Genomic DNA, 14550 nt, shown 5'->3' with positions numbered 1-14550 from the left:
GTTAAAGCATGTTCCTAAGATCATTGTCCAAATGCTTCTTAAACACTGACAGGCTTGGGGCATCAACCACCTCTCCAGGAAGCCCAGTCCAGTCTTTGACCACACCCTGGATAAAGAATCATAGAAATTGAATCACAGAAGATCATAGAAATCAAAGAATCACAGAAATGCTTCCTAATGTCAAGTCTAAAACTCCCCTGGTGCCGCTTTGAACTATTCGCACACATGCTGACACTGGATACCAGGGAGAAGAGCTCAGCACCTCCCTCTCTACGTGGCCTCCTCAGGAACTGTAGAGAGCAATGAGGTCGCCCTTCAGCTGCCTTTTCACCAAACTAGACAAGCCCAACGTCCTCACCAGCTCCTCATAGGACATTCCTTCCAGCCCTGTCACCAACTTCATTGCCCTCCTCTGGATGCATGAAAGGACCTTCACATCCTTCTTAAATTGTGGGGCCCAGAACTGCACGCAGTGCTCAAGGTGAGGCTGCACCAACACCAAATGCAGCAGGATAATCCCCTTTTGACTGAAAAAAGATCTTTGACTGACAAAGATCATTGATTGATTCTGGATCCACTCTGTATAATTCAGGTTGCAGAAGAGATACTTCCTAGCCTTTCCAGCTAGGAAGTGACAAAATCACATCTCTGTCAGAACTCCGACAATCACCTAATCATTTCTTTCTGTAGCCGCCTATAGTATCAGCAGCCTTGCACCGTAGTTACTGAACCTCTGTACTTCCGGAAGCTAAGATGCGACTGAAAAAATCCTTGTGATCCAGATGACTAAAAAATTTTGAAAAGACAGAATGACTATTCAAAATTCCAGACGCTCAGCTAAACTCAGCCACCTCATCATAGGCTGCTGAACTAGCTAAATTTTTAAGTCAAGACACTAAGGTAAACTGTTACACTTAGAAATAATTTCAGTCTTTGCAACGGATAGAAAAGTCTTCCTAGTAAAAGATTCTGGTAGGGAAGCTACACAACAAGTCTTCTCAGAAGTAAGCTGAAGTACTACTGAATGGGATTTCTTCTAGAACCTGGGAGAACAATCTTGGATGTGTAAATACAAGTTAGTGTGGGGAAATCCTAATAATACGCTACCTAAAGCACGCTGCTGAAGACAAATACAAGGCTAGAGCCCAGATCTGTTAATTTCCAATAGAGGATATGTAAGAAATTTCCATTTAAATTAAATTAAGAAGTGCAAATCCTATGACAGGTTTTGATATCTCTGGTCCTATAGTAGAGAGTGGTACATCAGTAACAGATAAAAAGGCACTGGTGGGACCTTCAGTTACTAAAGGACCACTCTCTATAGGATCAGGGATCCAAAAATATGTCTTCAAATTCACCCTTTTTTTTAAGTAAAATGGAAATTATTTATTTTTCTCATCTTGAGATGAACTGAATTCAGTGCATCTAGCTAGCCACGGTTTTAGGTTAGTCTAACTGGCTTAACGCTGACTTTGAGAACGGTGGGAACGACACAGAATCTTTTTATGTCAACCCCTAAGAAATTCCAGATATGCTGACAAAATTTACTGAACAAATGATCCGCAAATTTTTAGAAAGAGATGAACAACAAGTCATGAAATTAAATGGACGCACAGCACTACTATAGTACAATTATCCATAAAAATTTCTTAAGAGAAAAGCTATCCTTTAGGACAATTTTTTCTAGAATAGCAAAGTACTGCCAAAAATGAGTCTATTAATACAATGTTTGACAAATTACAAAACACTCACCAGGGTAATGACTAATCACTAGAGATGATAACTAACAGATTCAGACTTTTAGAATGAAAAACAAAATACAAATTCAAGCCGAATACGCAACTCCTTAATTTGGTTCCGTTCATGTGAATTTCAGAACTCCATTCATCTCCCTAAAAGCAAGTAGATTTCCTTTTATACCCAGCAAGCTAACTGCAATAAAACTATTAACCATAAGATATTCAACAATTCATAAAAGAGGAATTTAAACGAATAGAACTGCTCAGAAAAACACTGATCAAAGTCAGGAAGGGGCATTTTTTGAGGAGGAGTTTCCCAAGTATAAAATAGGAAAACTAGTAGGAACATAAATAGAAAAATCTCCTTTTTTTGTGTTTCAATCTAGTTCTAGCATGTATATTAACCAACTCTGAGGCTCACATTATTTCTGTCCTCTCCCTTGTCAACGGCCATCCACTGAATATTTCCTGTGTGCACCTGATCTGAAAAAAATAAAGAATAAAGCATCTGTTTAGTTTGGGTTTAGTATATATTTAGTAGATTCTTTCACATGAGAATAAAGAATAAAAATGTGTCCCTGCAGTAGGATTTTGTTTGAAAGCATAAAATCAAATAACTATATGCTTACCATAGGTCAAGAAGTATCTTAAAATGAATGAAATAAAAAAATAATAAAACATGTAGCTATACTTACCACGAGATTCACCACGACAGGACTGGAATTATTAAAATCTATGCTCTAGTCAGAGCCCTGTTTCTTTTTCAGCACTTATCCACAGCATTTCCAAAAAGCCTGTTTTGACCAATCTGTGTATTTGTCAAAAGCCATTTTAAGGGAGCATTTACAAAACCATATTTTAATAAATCTTGTAGATAGTTCAGACAATGACAATAACAAAACACTCAGAACCAGATATTTCCAAGTAGTTCATGAAGGATTACTTAACCACACATAAGTGCATACATCACATACAATTCTGGTTCATGGAACAAGATGGCCTTTTCAGCGGTATCAACAAAATCAGTAGCCTTGTTAGTACCCTAAAAATACACAAATTTATATTAACACATAGGCTAGATGTACAGAAACACAAAGATGTTATGGTTGGATATAGCCTGTAGTCAAAGACATCTTTGTTGAGGTCCCGCATGTGAACAAGGCATCCTAACTTGATTAGTCAGTGGATATCTAGTGGCACGCATAGTCAGAGAAGGCTGTAGAGATATTCAAATGATCAAAGGGACACAGCTACTTTAAAATCGTCTAAAATTCCAGTGACAACATTAACCAAATCTCCACTGACTGTAATGGGAGATTAAACACCTAGATCACAGCCAGCCAGCTGCACTCAGACACCTAAATATAGGTATCAATCTTGCACTGAATCATTCCATAGCTGCCAAAATTTTCCTCACTGTTAAACAGGGATGTCTAACACTCCGGAGTCACCTTTCTATATGACCCACAAGACCAGAACCAGATGTCAGCAAAACCAATGGTCTGCAGTAGCTATTTCAGATTTCAAAGTTTACATTCCATCAGTTCATCATATACAACAGGAAACGCTGATCTGAAAATTTTAAATATTGTAAGCATCTCCAAGTTCATCATCACCATGGATGCACTAGACATGTATAGCATCATGAATGCCCATTATTAAAAATACTAACTTATATTCCACAAAAAAGGTGATTAAAAAAGGAATCAAAACACTATTTTATATGTAGCTCAAATATTTTTCTAATAGATGAACTACTGTTCATCTGTAATAAGAAAAAATGAGAAAGCAGCTCACAGCGACACCTTACAAAATAGGCTAGGAATCCTCTCTTTTCTGTGTTGTATAATACTTTGCAAAAAGCTACTGCTATTACTTACTCAGTTTCAATAAAGAGAAAATAATTCTGCTCTCTGATCACCACTTTCTTCTATTTCACTACCAATAATTATCCACAGATTTAACAGATTTTAGTCCTTTGTAAAATCAAACTTGGACATTTTATTGGACTACTGCTATTTCTAAAACACATGGTCATTTCTTCCACCTAGCACTTTGTCTTTTCCACTCTTCACTTCTCAATCCCACTCCCTGCCCCAACAAAAACTTTGGATAAATATCTAACAGTGGTGGTGTTTTTTTAAAAACGGATGTAATATAAAAAGTTATTCACAATATCAATATCAACATAATATAATAAAATCTTTTCATTCATTGCCTCTGAAATCAGAAATGTATGCAACAGGCTACACTGTGCATTACTTAAATATCCTGAAAAAACTCACTCACTAGCATTTTTGTGAGAAAAACACTCCAGATTTATGTAAGTAAAGAAATTCCACCATGTCAAAATAAGTATAACTCAGATCAGATAGTAATAAAGCCAATTTGAGGACCACTCAAATGGCATAAGCCGATAAAACAAAGCAAGCAGACAAAATGTAGTCAGTAATTAATATGAGAAATATAATAATGTTTAGTAAAATGTTATACCACCACATGTAAACTAAAGGAAGAGCTGCATTTTTACAGCAATATAGTAGTTCTACATTAAAGGCACATTCTCTTATGCATATGCTACCTGTACCTAAAATCAAACCACATCTGAGACTCAAAAGCATGTGTGAATGTATTTTTTTATATATATACATACATGTATACATCGATCCCTGAATGTTTTGATCAAACATACATAGATGTAAATTAAGAAAATTAGCAATTGAGATTTCTCATAGTATACAAACACTTAGCAAAACCAAAGTACTTACAACATCCCCTTCCAAATGAAAAACCTTCACATTGATTTCTTAAGCTAATTCCGGCTAGCTTGTATCTTCAAAGACACAGAAAGTCTTCATTTTCTCACCTTCACCATTCCAACCAAAAAAACATCCTATCTACCTAGCTAGCTCCCATGCAGAAAGTTTTCTTTTGTATTGGGATGCCTGGGGAGGGACAGAGGGAGGAGCTTGGTTGCTCTTCTGACAGTAATAAATGAAATTTTGTGATCTCACTGGGAACACTGTAAAAAATGAGAAAGAGCACAAGTGGTACTTTTGAAGAATAGTCACCTGAACATTAATAAATTATTTTCTTTCTGCTGAAATCGTAGTTACATTTATTAAAAGCAAAGAGGGTGGTTTTTTTTCAATTGGAAATGTATATATGTAAAAACCTATGAAAGCAAAAGTTGTCCAGCTTCACATTTAATTCTGAGGTTTTAACCAGACGAACCTTCCAGCACACATTAAATAACGGCACAGATTTTGCCTTCCATTCAAAGTTTTTGGTTAGAAATTTGAGTTACATATTACTGGTTTTCATGCCTTAATTTTTATTTTTTATTATTTCCAGGTTACGATGTATGCTCACTGTACCTTGTAAAGAAAAAATCTCAAAGTCAAATACACTATTTCATATATGCAAGATCAGAGTCCAAAAAACATTCAATACCACATTATGCTGTAACTTCTGTTAAAACATACAAACCTTGTTTCAGCAAAATAGAAACCACAACATTTACCCACGTATCTGAAATCACTTATATTTACTAAAATAAAAGCTATGTACAAAACAGATACTGGATATAACAGGTATAAATTAATGGTAAGCCCTACTGCTAAGTACAGTTTTTCCTCTTACAGTTACATCAACAGAACCCTTTACAGTCCAAAAATTATTTTACCCTTCATTGGGTAGACTCTAAATCTTTCCTATCATTTTTCCCGAACATAAGCGTTACTGTGGGTTTTGCTGGAAGAATTCTACTGAAGAAACTATGCTGTCCTTAAAAGCCAGGCAACCCTAATGCGTGCAAACAGAAAAACAATTGTGATCGAACACTTTAGTTGATAGGTACCATCAGCAAAGCAAACAACTAAAGATGGTTTTAAAGAAATAAAACACTAAGTGTTCTGTGATGCAAGCAACAATAAGCCATTTTAAGTTCCAGTGTAGGTTATTTTTCCAGAAAGCAATAGCATGTTCTCAGGACAAGTTCAATTAAGAGAGTGGAATTTTAAAGATCAGTAAAGCACCATTCTATAATGGCATTATTATCTGCTAGGGTCAAAAGCAGCCACATTTCTAATGCTGCCCCAGCTAGTACCACTAAATACAAAAAAAGATCCTTACCTGGACGCATTTTTTCTGCTGTATCTTCTTCATCAACCTGTCCCTGTGAAAAACGGGGCACAGGGAGTAAAGACAGAACACAAAGGAGCAAAAAGAGTTGCCCTCCTCTGCCCTTTTTACACGATATAGTATCTACAACCAGAAAAGAGGAAGGCATGGAAAACAACAAGATTTTTATCTGTAGCTGTTGAAAGAAAGCCTTAGGACTTTCAGCTAAGAGCAAAACATTTAGACAAGTAACTTTTGTGTTACGATGTGAAATTTATTTTCTCCTATTAGGAGAGCAGTTTCTTAAAGAGGGGGGTGGAGATGGGGCAGAAAACTAGCTTCACAGTAAGAACATTGTTTTCTTCCCAGTTTCATTCATTATCCCTCAGTATAACAAAAAAAAAAAAAGAAAAAAAAGCTGAAGTTTAACAATAAAAAGATAACGTTCATTATAGACATGACTAACTGTTAATTTAGTCACAATGTTCTTGACACGGAACTGTCTCTTCCATTAACTACAAAGTAGAGCACTCTTCTTTTCCCTTTTTATTGCCGGAGCACGAGAAAAATATTTTTTCTTGGTAGCATTAGTACACCACCATTAGTCTAATGACTAAGAGTGTGCAGATGTCATGAGCTGAAAAAACAGACCTTTGCATAATTACATGTATCTTGTGACCGTGCCACAACTCTAGATGCTGCTTCAAATTACTGACCAGATAAATATGGTCATTAAAGATATCAAGGCATTTGACAGTTCATGCACATTGCATGACTCTCTTATCCTCAAATGCTATCCACCCGCCTCATCTGCTAGCTTCTCTCTGCTGAGAAATACTCCGTGGTATAATCCTAGAAATCTCTGTCTCCGATATTCAGTGAGATAATAGCAAACAATGCGTGCCTCTGTCTTAGAGGGAAAAGGGCTCATAAAAGGTTTCTCTTCCTATTTTTCCCATTTATAGGAATGAGACTGCTCTTTAAGTTCCTAACAAGTTCAGCATGTTTTCCTATGTGATTGGGACCTTCCCTCAACAGCTCACTGACCAGGGAACCCCTGCTATACATGAGAAGTCTGAAATTCAGAGGATTGAAAACCTGATCCTTCTCACTACATCCCCCTTTAAGATTCATCTCTATCTTTAAGATAGCATGTCTATAATTGGCTAAAATTACAAGATGGATACGATACCAGATGGATTCAAGAGGGAATGGAACTTAAATTGCAAACAAATAAGTCACTATCGTCAACTGGTGTATCTGTAAATCTAATTCTGAAATTCGTATACTGACTTATTCAATATCCTCCCTGTGTATTATCCACACAACACCCCTGCACAGAAAGTTAAAAAGTGTTTTGCAGAGAGAAAACAAACACATTTATCAAAAATTCAATTGAAAAAAATCAATATTGCTTTACTTACATGCTAAAAACATGTAATAACTGCAACCGTAATAGTTGGAAGGAAAATTACTCGGGCCCGAGGAAGACATTCTGTATTTTCAAGAAATGGATCCTGCAAAACAAAAGTCACACAACACATAACTAGACCGTGGCACCCACTGAGGAAGAACTCTATTGAATTTGATATAAAGTAGCTTTTGATTGTTTTAATTCAAGTTAAGATTCTCACAGAGACTAATCACAGCTGCTAATTACACTGCCCATTAGTTGACACTGACTATAAGTGATTCTAAAACAAATAAGGTGATGCCAATGATTCCCCATTAGAATCTGCAAATGCAAACAACTGTTTCACACAGAAAACCCCACGAAACACAGAAAATTCAACTGTGCACTCAACGGCAAATAGGTATGAACACAGACATCAAAACACTCTCCTGAAGGCAAAATTCTCAATCTCTGGAGAGCAGGGAATGGAAATCATTTCAGATGGAACACAGAAACGATATATTTTTAGTCTCTTTAAAGATAACACCACCACAGGAATACAGCATGTCTCTTTTGGGCATAATAAAATAAACACAAATCATAGTCATAGCAAAAAGCTGATATGAACAGAAATCAGAATCATCATTTTTGCCTCCCTCCCATATGCAATGAAAAAGGTTTTCCAAGTAACTTAAGAGTTAAAAATAAACAGTTCCTCCTCATTAATGTAACTTTCTGAAATTTGGTAAACTGCATAACTGACATCATGACAGAGAGAATATCTCAATAGAAAATCCTGGTTTTTATACGTTAAGAATCTCATTTTCTCTTAAGCCCTCAAATCTTCACGCTGCCCTGGAGCAACAGCGCTATACGCAGATTTTCAGAGCGCAAACCACCTGGTTTCCCTGTCTCTGCTTGAAACAGAATTATCACTGATCGGTGCCTGGGAAAGTTTTTCTGCTTTTGTGTACTTTTTTTGGCACTTCAGCCAACCTTTTGCGGGACAGCTCCATGACAGCAACACGGCACACACGGATGTAACTGCACAATCCAACAAACAAACGCTGAAAGTCAAAACTAGTACCAGAACAATGCGAGAACACTTGTGGCCTTCTCAAGTACTCAAAATCATTAATGTTTGATTACATTAAACCTGCATTTTCTGATCCCCACTTAGTTCTAGATACATACGTGCAGTTTGAGAATCGACAGAATATTTCCATGGGAATATTTCCATGTCCCACACGACATCCTTATCTCTAAAGTGGAAAGATGTGGTTTTGATGGATGGACCACTCGGTGGATAAGGAATTGGCTGGATGGTTGCTCTCAAAGAGTTGTGGTCAACGGTTCAATGTCCACGTGGAGGCCAGTGACGAGTGGTGTTCCTCAGGGGTCGGTACTGGGACCAGTGCTATTTAACATCTTTGTTGGAGGCATGGACAGTGGGATTGAGTGCACCCTCAGCAAGTTTGCAGATGACACCAAGTTGTGTGGTGTTGTGGACACGCTGGAGGGAAGAGATGCCATCCAGAGGGACCTTGACAGGCTGGAGAGATGGGCCTGTGAGAACTTCATGAAGTTCAACAAGACCAAGTGCAAGGTCCTGTACATGGGTCGGGACAATCCCAAGCACAAGTACAGGCTGGGCCGAGGATGGATTGAGAGCAGCCCTGAGGAAAAGGACTTGGGAGTGCTGGTTGATGAGAAGCTCAACATGAGCCGGCAATGTGCGCTGGCAGCCCAGAAAGCCAACCGTGTCCTGGGCTGTATCAAAAGGAGCGTGGCCAGCAGGTCGAGGGAAGTGATTCTGCCCCTCTTCTCTGCTCTCCTGAGACCCCACCTGGAATACTGCGTTCAGCTCTGGAGTCCCCAACATAAGAAGGACATGGAGCTGCTGGAACGAGTCCAGAGAAGGGCCACGAAGATGATCAGAGGGCTGTAGCACCTCTCCTATGAAGACAGGCTGAGAGAGTTGGGGCTGTTCAGCCTGAAGAAGAGAAGGCTCCAGGGTGATCTTATAGCAGCTTTCCAGTACCTAAAGGGGGTCTACAGGAAAGCTGAAGAGGGACTTTTTACAAGGGCCTGTAGTGATAGGACAAGGGGCAATGGATTTAAACTGAAAGAGGGCAGATTTAGGTTAGATATAAGGAAGAAATTTTTTACATTGAGGGTGGTGAGCTACTGGAACAGGTTGCCCAGAGAAGCCGTAGATGCCCCATCCCTGGCAGTGTTCAAGACCAGGTTGGATGAGGCTTTGGGCAACCTGGTGTAGTGGAGGATTTCCCTGCCCATGGCAGGGGAGTTGGAACTAGATGATCTTTGAGGTCCCTTCCAACCCTAACCATGCTATGATTCTACGATTCTATGATTCTATGACAATATTTCTTTCTAACAGGTATTTGGAGCACTATAACATGCTGCTGATGCTTATAGCTCATAAATTATATTTCTTACAAGTTTATGTAATAGAGGCAGTTCATTACTCAGCAATAAAATTTCATACTCCTTGGTAAATCAAGCATTTCATCAGATACGCTTGCAACGATAATTATTTGCAGAGATTTCTGTTTACTACAGCTGCAACTTCAGAGAATTTGCGATCTTGCCACATCCACAATTTGGGAAATACTACAACGTATCATTAAGAGCTATCTCTAAATAATGCACACACATTTATTACAACGTAAACTCAAATGCATCCATCATGGGTTGAATTAATTCAGCGGCTGGCCAGATGCTTCAGGATTCTCCTTAATTTCAAGACCTAGATGAGATTCCAGGAATGTCTCTCATAAAATATCATATCCTCAGAACAAGGTTAATATAGGACAGCAGGCAAAAAGAAAAGCAGTGGGGAAATATATCTCCTTTGTTATACTTGGAATGCAGAATAACTAAATATTCTGTATACAAAAAAACCAAAACCAACACACAGAGAGAAACTACTGTATTATAGAGAATATCTAAAGGCATGAGTCTGTCACTGAGAAAAAATTAGGGGCTCTGGCTAAAAAGTATCTTTGAGATAAACTGAAGATGTGCCCAAACCCCTCTTAGAAAAGAATCTAACAGTGTAAAGTACATGATGTATTTAGCAAGATAATAATTCATATTATCGCCATTTACCTTTTTGCATGCTAGACGACAAAATAAGAAGTCGCACGGACATGAAATTTGGTATTTGGTAAATAGCTAATTGGCTTTACAGAATAACAGGAAATAGCTTTTATGGTAAGTACACATTACACTCACTGTTACACAAAGTAGCTTTCTGCCTAATGACCTAATGTACACTGAATAAGGCTGAAAATTAGCTCAGTGCCTGAAGTTCGAGTTATTCCATCTGTTTCTTCTCAGTATCCTGAAAAACAGCATTAGCATTTTTGAAGCATTTTATGTTTCTCAAAAGTAAGATACTAAGAGCTTGCAAAATATTGCTACTACAGTCTCTGAGAGATTTCCAGCATTTCTGATGCAATCATGCTAACACAGTGTTTTCCTGAAGTCTCACCTTCTATTGCATGGCTCCAAACACAACCATAAAATGACAAATGCAAGAGCTCTAGCAAAGACTGAGCCATTTGGTTCACACCTATTTCTCAGTGTAGTTCCCCGTGAGATCACAGACTAAACTTCAACACGTCAAGAACGCAACTCGGAACAATCATGTAACACCAAACAGCTGTACAAATTAAAAACCAACGAACGAATCATGTATGCCAGTGAACTACAATACGGTATTTAACAGTTGGATTAATGCAAGAAAACAAATTCAAAACAAAGTTAATGCCAAACTAATAATTTATCTCCTTTCTTCAAAGCCTTCTTGATTTCAGTTCTATCGATCCCTTCTCTCCAGCTGGCTTGGGTATCTGACTGAAAATTTAGTTTCTTCCTTTGCTTCCAGTTCCCATCACACTGGATCCCCTACTTATAATAAATGGCAGTCGATAACAATGTATGTGGTCATCGTTTTGCTACTGCATCTGCAGAGCCCCCTGCTCACACGTGGAACAGTCGCGATGCACACTCAGACATGCCGACCACCTTAGAGACTCAAGGAACGCTCCCACTCCTTTGTACCAGTGGAGAAACTAACGCCTCATCCAGCAGTCAGAAGTCCATGATTGTACACTCATTTGCAGTATTTGTTGTTAAGATTCCTACAACTATTCCCTCGTTGTAAAAGGTGAGAGAAAAATAATGCAGAAAGTCTGAGGACCTGCCTGACTGTCATCTAAAATCATAACTTTATTCCAGATGATATTCCACAATCCTCCAGGGCTGGCAATGTGCGCTGGCAGCCCAGAAAGCCAACTGTGTCCTGGGCTGCATCCAAAGAAACATGGCCAGCAGGTCGAGGGAAGTAATTCTGCCCCTCTACTCTGCTCTCGTGAGACCCCACCTGGAATACTGTGTTCAGCTCTGGAGTCCCCAGCACAAGAAGGACATGGAGCTGCTGGAACGAGTCCAGAGGAGGGCCAAGAAGATGATCAGAGGGCTGGAGTACCTCTACTATGAAGACAGGCTGAGAGAGTTGGGGCTGTTCAGCCTGGAGAAGAGAAGGCTCCAGGGTGATCTTACAGCAGCCTTCCAGTACTTAAAGGGGGCCTACAGGAAAGCTGGAGAGGGACTTTTTACAAGGGTGTGTAGTGATAGGACAAGGGGCAATGGCTTTAAACTGAAAGAGGGGAGATTTCGACTAGATCTAAGGAAGAAATTTTTCATTTTGAGGGTGACGAGGCACTGGAACAGGTTGCTCAGAGAAGCCGTAGATGCCCCATCCCCGGAGGTGTTCAAGGCCAGATTGGATGAGGCTTTGGGCAACCTGGTGTAGTGGAAAGTCTCCCTGCCAATGGCAGGGGGATCGGAACTAGATGATCTTTGAGGTCCCTTCCAATCCTAACCATTCTATGACTATGATTCTATGATCATCTTTGTAAATTTAAAATTTAATTTGTTTATGGACAGAGTACCTTTGCTTTTTACATTATTATGCAATTTAAAAGTTGGTTTTCTTCTTTTTTGTCCATCAAATAAGTTTTTGTGGATAGTCACTGCTATCAATATTTATAACACAGTGTTTCTTCAACCTTTCAGATTAACAGTTCATTACTTGAAAGAGAAAAGTAGTACGGTGATCCCTTTGTATCACAGAATCATTGTGGTTGGAAGGGATCTCTGGAGATTGCCTAGTCCAACAAAGATCGTATTTACTGAGGGCTGCTAAAAATGTGAGTATTATAATAGTGATAATTTTCTATTTTCTGTGTGTATCTTTATCAAGCCTGAACTAAAGACAATATTATACAAAAAAATACTGTAAGTAAGATTTTCTTTGTTATGCAGTAAACCTTTCAGCCTTTCATCATGTTTGTGTCATTTTAGGAAAGTGCTAAGATGATCTAGTTTATAATGTTAGTTGTTTGATTTCAGCAGAGAAGGAACATGATGTATATAAGAATCCAGGGATTATTTTTCAGTTTTGCTGAAAATCTCATCATCTTTGGCTAAACTGTGAATTTCTGAGAACACTAGAGTGAGCAAACAGCTGTTGAGCCAAAAAGGAAGTGGTGGCGAACCGAACATGTCTCAGGAGAGCAGCCAGGATGTTGAGATAAGGAGAGAAGTAAGGATAGAAATGCCTGGAATGTGTGTTGGGTGAGCAGTCATTGTAATAAGCCCAAAGCCTCATCCAACCTGGCCTTGAACACTTCCAGGGATGGGGCATCCACAACTTCTCTGGGCAACCTGTTCCAGTGCCTCACCACCCTCATTGTAAAAAATATCTTCCTTATATCTAATTTAAATCTACCCTCTTTCATTTTAAAGCCATTGCCCCTTGTCTTATCACTACACACTCTCGTCAAAAGTCCCTCTCCAGCTTGCTTGTAGGCCCTCTTTAGGTACTGGAAGGCTGCTCTAAGATCTCCCCAAAGCCTTCTCTTCTCCAGGCTGAACAACCCAACTCTCTCAGCCTGTTTTCGTAGACCTTGGATCATCTTTGTGGCCCTCCTCTGGGCCTGCTCCAACAGCTCCATGATGACTGCCCTTGAAGTCTCAATATTAACTTTACTAAATTAATAATCCCTTGATTATGCATAATGAAATTATGATCAGGGTTTATAAATGAAATTATTTTTTCATTTTATCAAAGAATAACACAAAAATAATATAATAATTTTAGTATCTTTAAGAGAATACAAGAAATTACTTTGAAGTATCCATGAAAATTATTGTGTTATGAAAAGAAGTTCTCAACCTCTTAATGGACTAATGCATACTGAAATGTACTAAGGCACTTTGCTCAGTATTTACTTACAGAGAAAACTTCACGCTGTCTCATTCTTTGCCAGTCCAGAAACCAATAAAATTACACACTTTATGCATGACAGTGTTTGAAACACTTTGACAATTACCCTTAGCCTGAAGCCAGTGCACAACTAAACTGTGAACAAACAAACAAAAAAAAGCCTTAATTTTATCTTTGAAAAAAAAAAGACATTTATTAAATAATAAATGCATTTCACATTTGTCTTAGGAGATGTCTTAGACCACATTTTTCCCACTGCTGTAACAAGATAAAATAGTAGAAATACTGCAGTTAAGGAAGGACTTTGGGCAAGGTAGATCTCATTTAAGAACTACACCCTCCACTTGCAGCTGCGATGAGCACACTGTGCATTCAGCAACACTAGAAAATGGGACGTGTATCAAAATAAGCAAAGCTGAAATTAGCAGACCTAAATGACCATTATGCCTTCTACTTATCATTGCAACCAGCCTCGAACAACAATGTGAATACCTTCTTACAAGGGTATGTCGTGATAGGACAAGGGGCAATGGATTTAAACTGATAGAGGGGAGATTTAGATTGGATATCAGGAAGAAATTTTTACTCAGAGGGTGGTGAGGCACTGGAACAGGTTGTTCAGAGGAGTTGTGGATGTCCCATCCCTGGAAGGATGAGGCCAGGTTGGATGAGGCTTTGGGCAACCTGGTGTAGTGGAGTGTGTCTCTGCCCATGGCAGGGGGGTTGGAACTGGATGGCTTTTGAGGTGCTTTCCAACCCAAACCGTTCTATGATTCTATGAATGTATCTTTTTTTCCTTATCTCTTTACACATTTTTTCCTCGTCTCTTTACACATTTTTTCCTCTCACAGTAATTTTTTTCCAGTCATTAAGTATTAGCACCTTTATTGTTCTATCATAATGCAGTGACCAGTGTAACAAAAAAGCGTGCCAAGGAGACAGTCCTGTACACAGCTTCAAACAGATCCTCCCCCAGG

The sequence above is a fragment of the Tauraco erythrolophus genome, chromosome 7, assembly GCF_009769465.1.
Source record: "Tauraco erythrolophus isolate bTauEry1 chromosome 7, bTauEry1.pri, whole genome shotgun sequence".
In the NCBI taxonomy this organism is placed as follows: Eukaryota; Metazoa; Chordata; class Aves; order Musophagiformes; family Musophagidae; genus Tauraco; species Tauraco erythrolophus.
Note: the sequence above shows the minus strand (reverse complement) of the source record.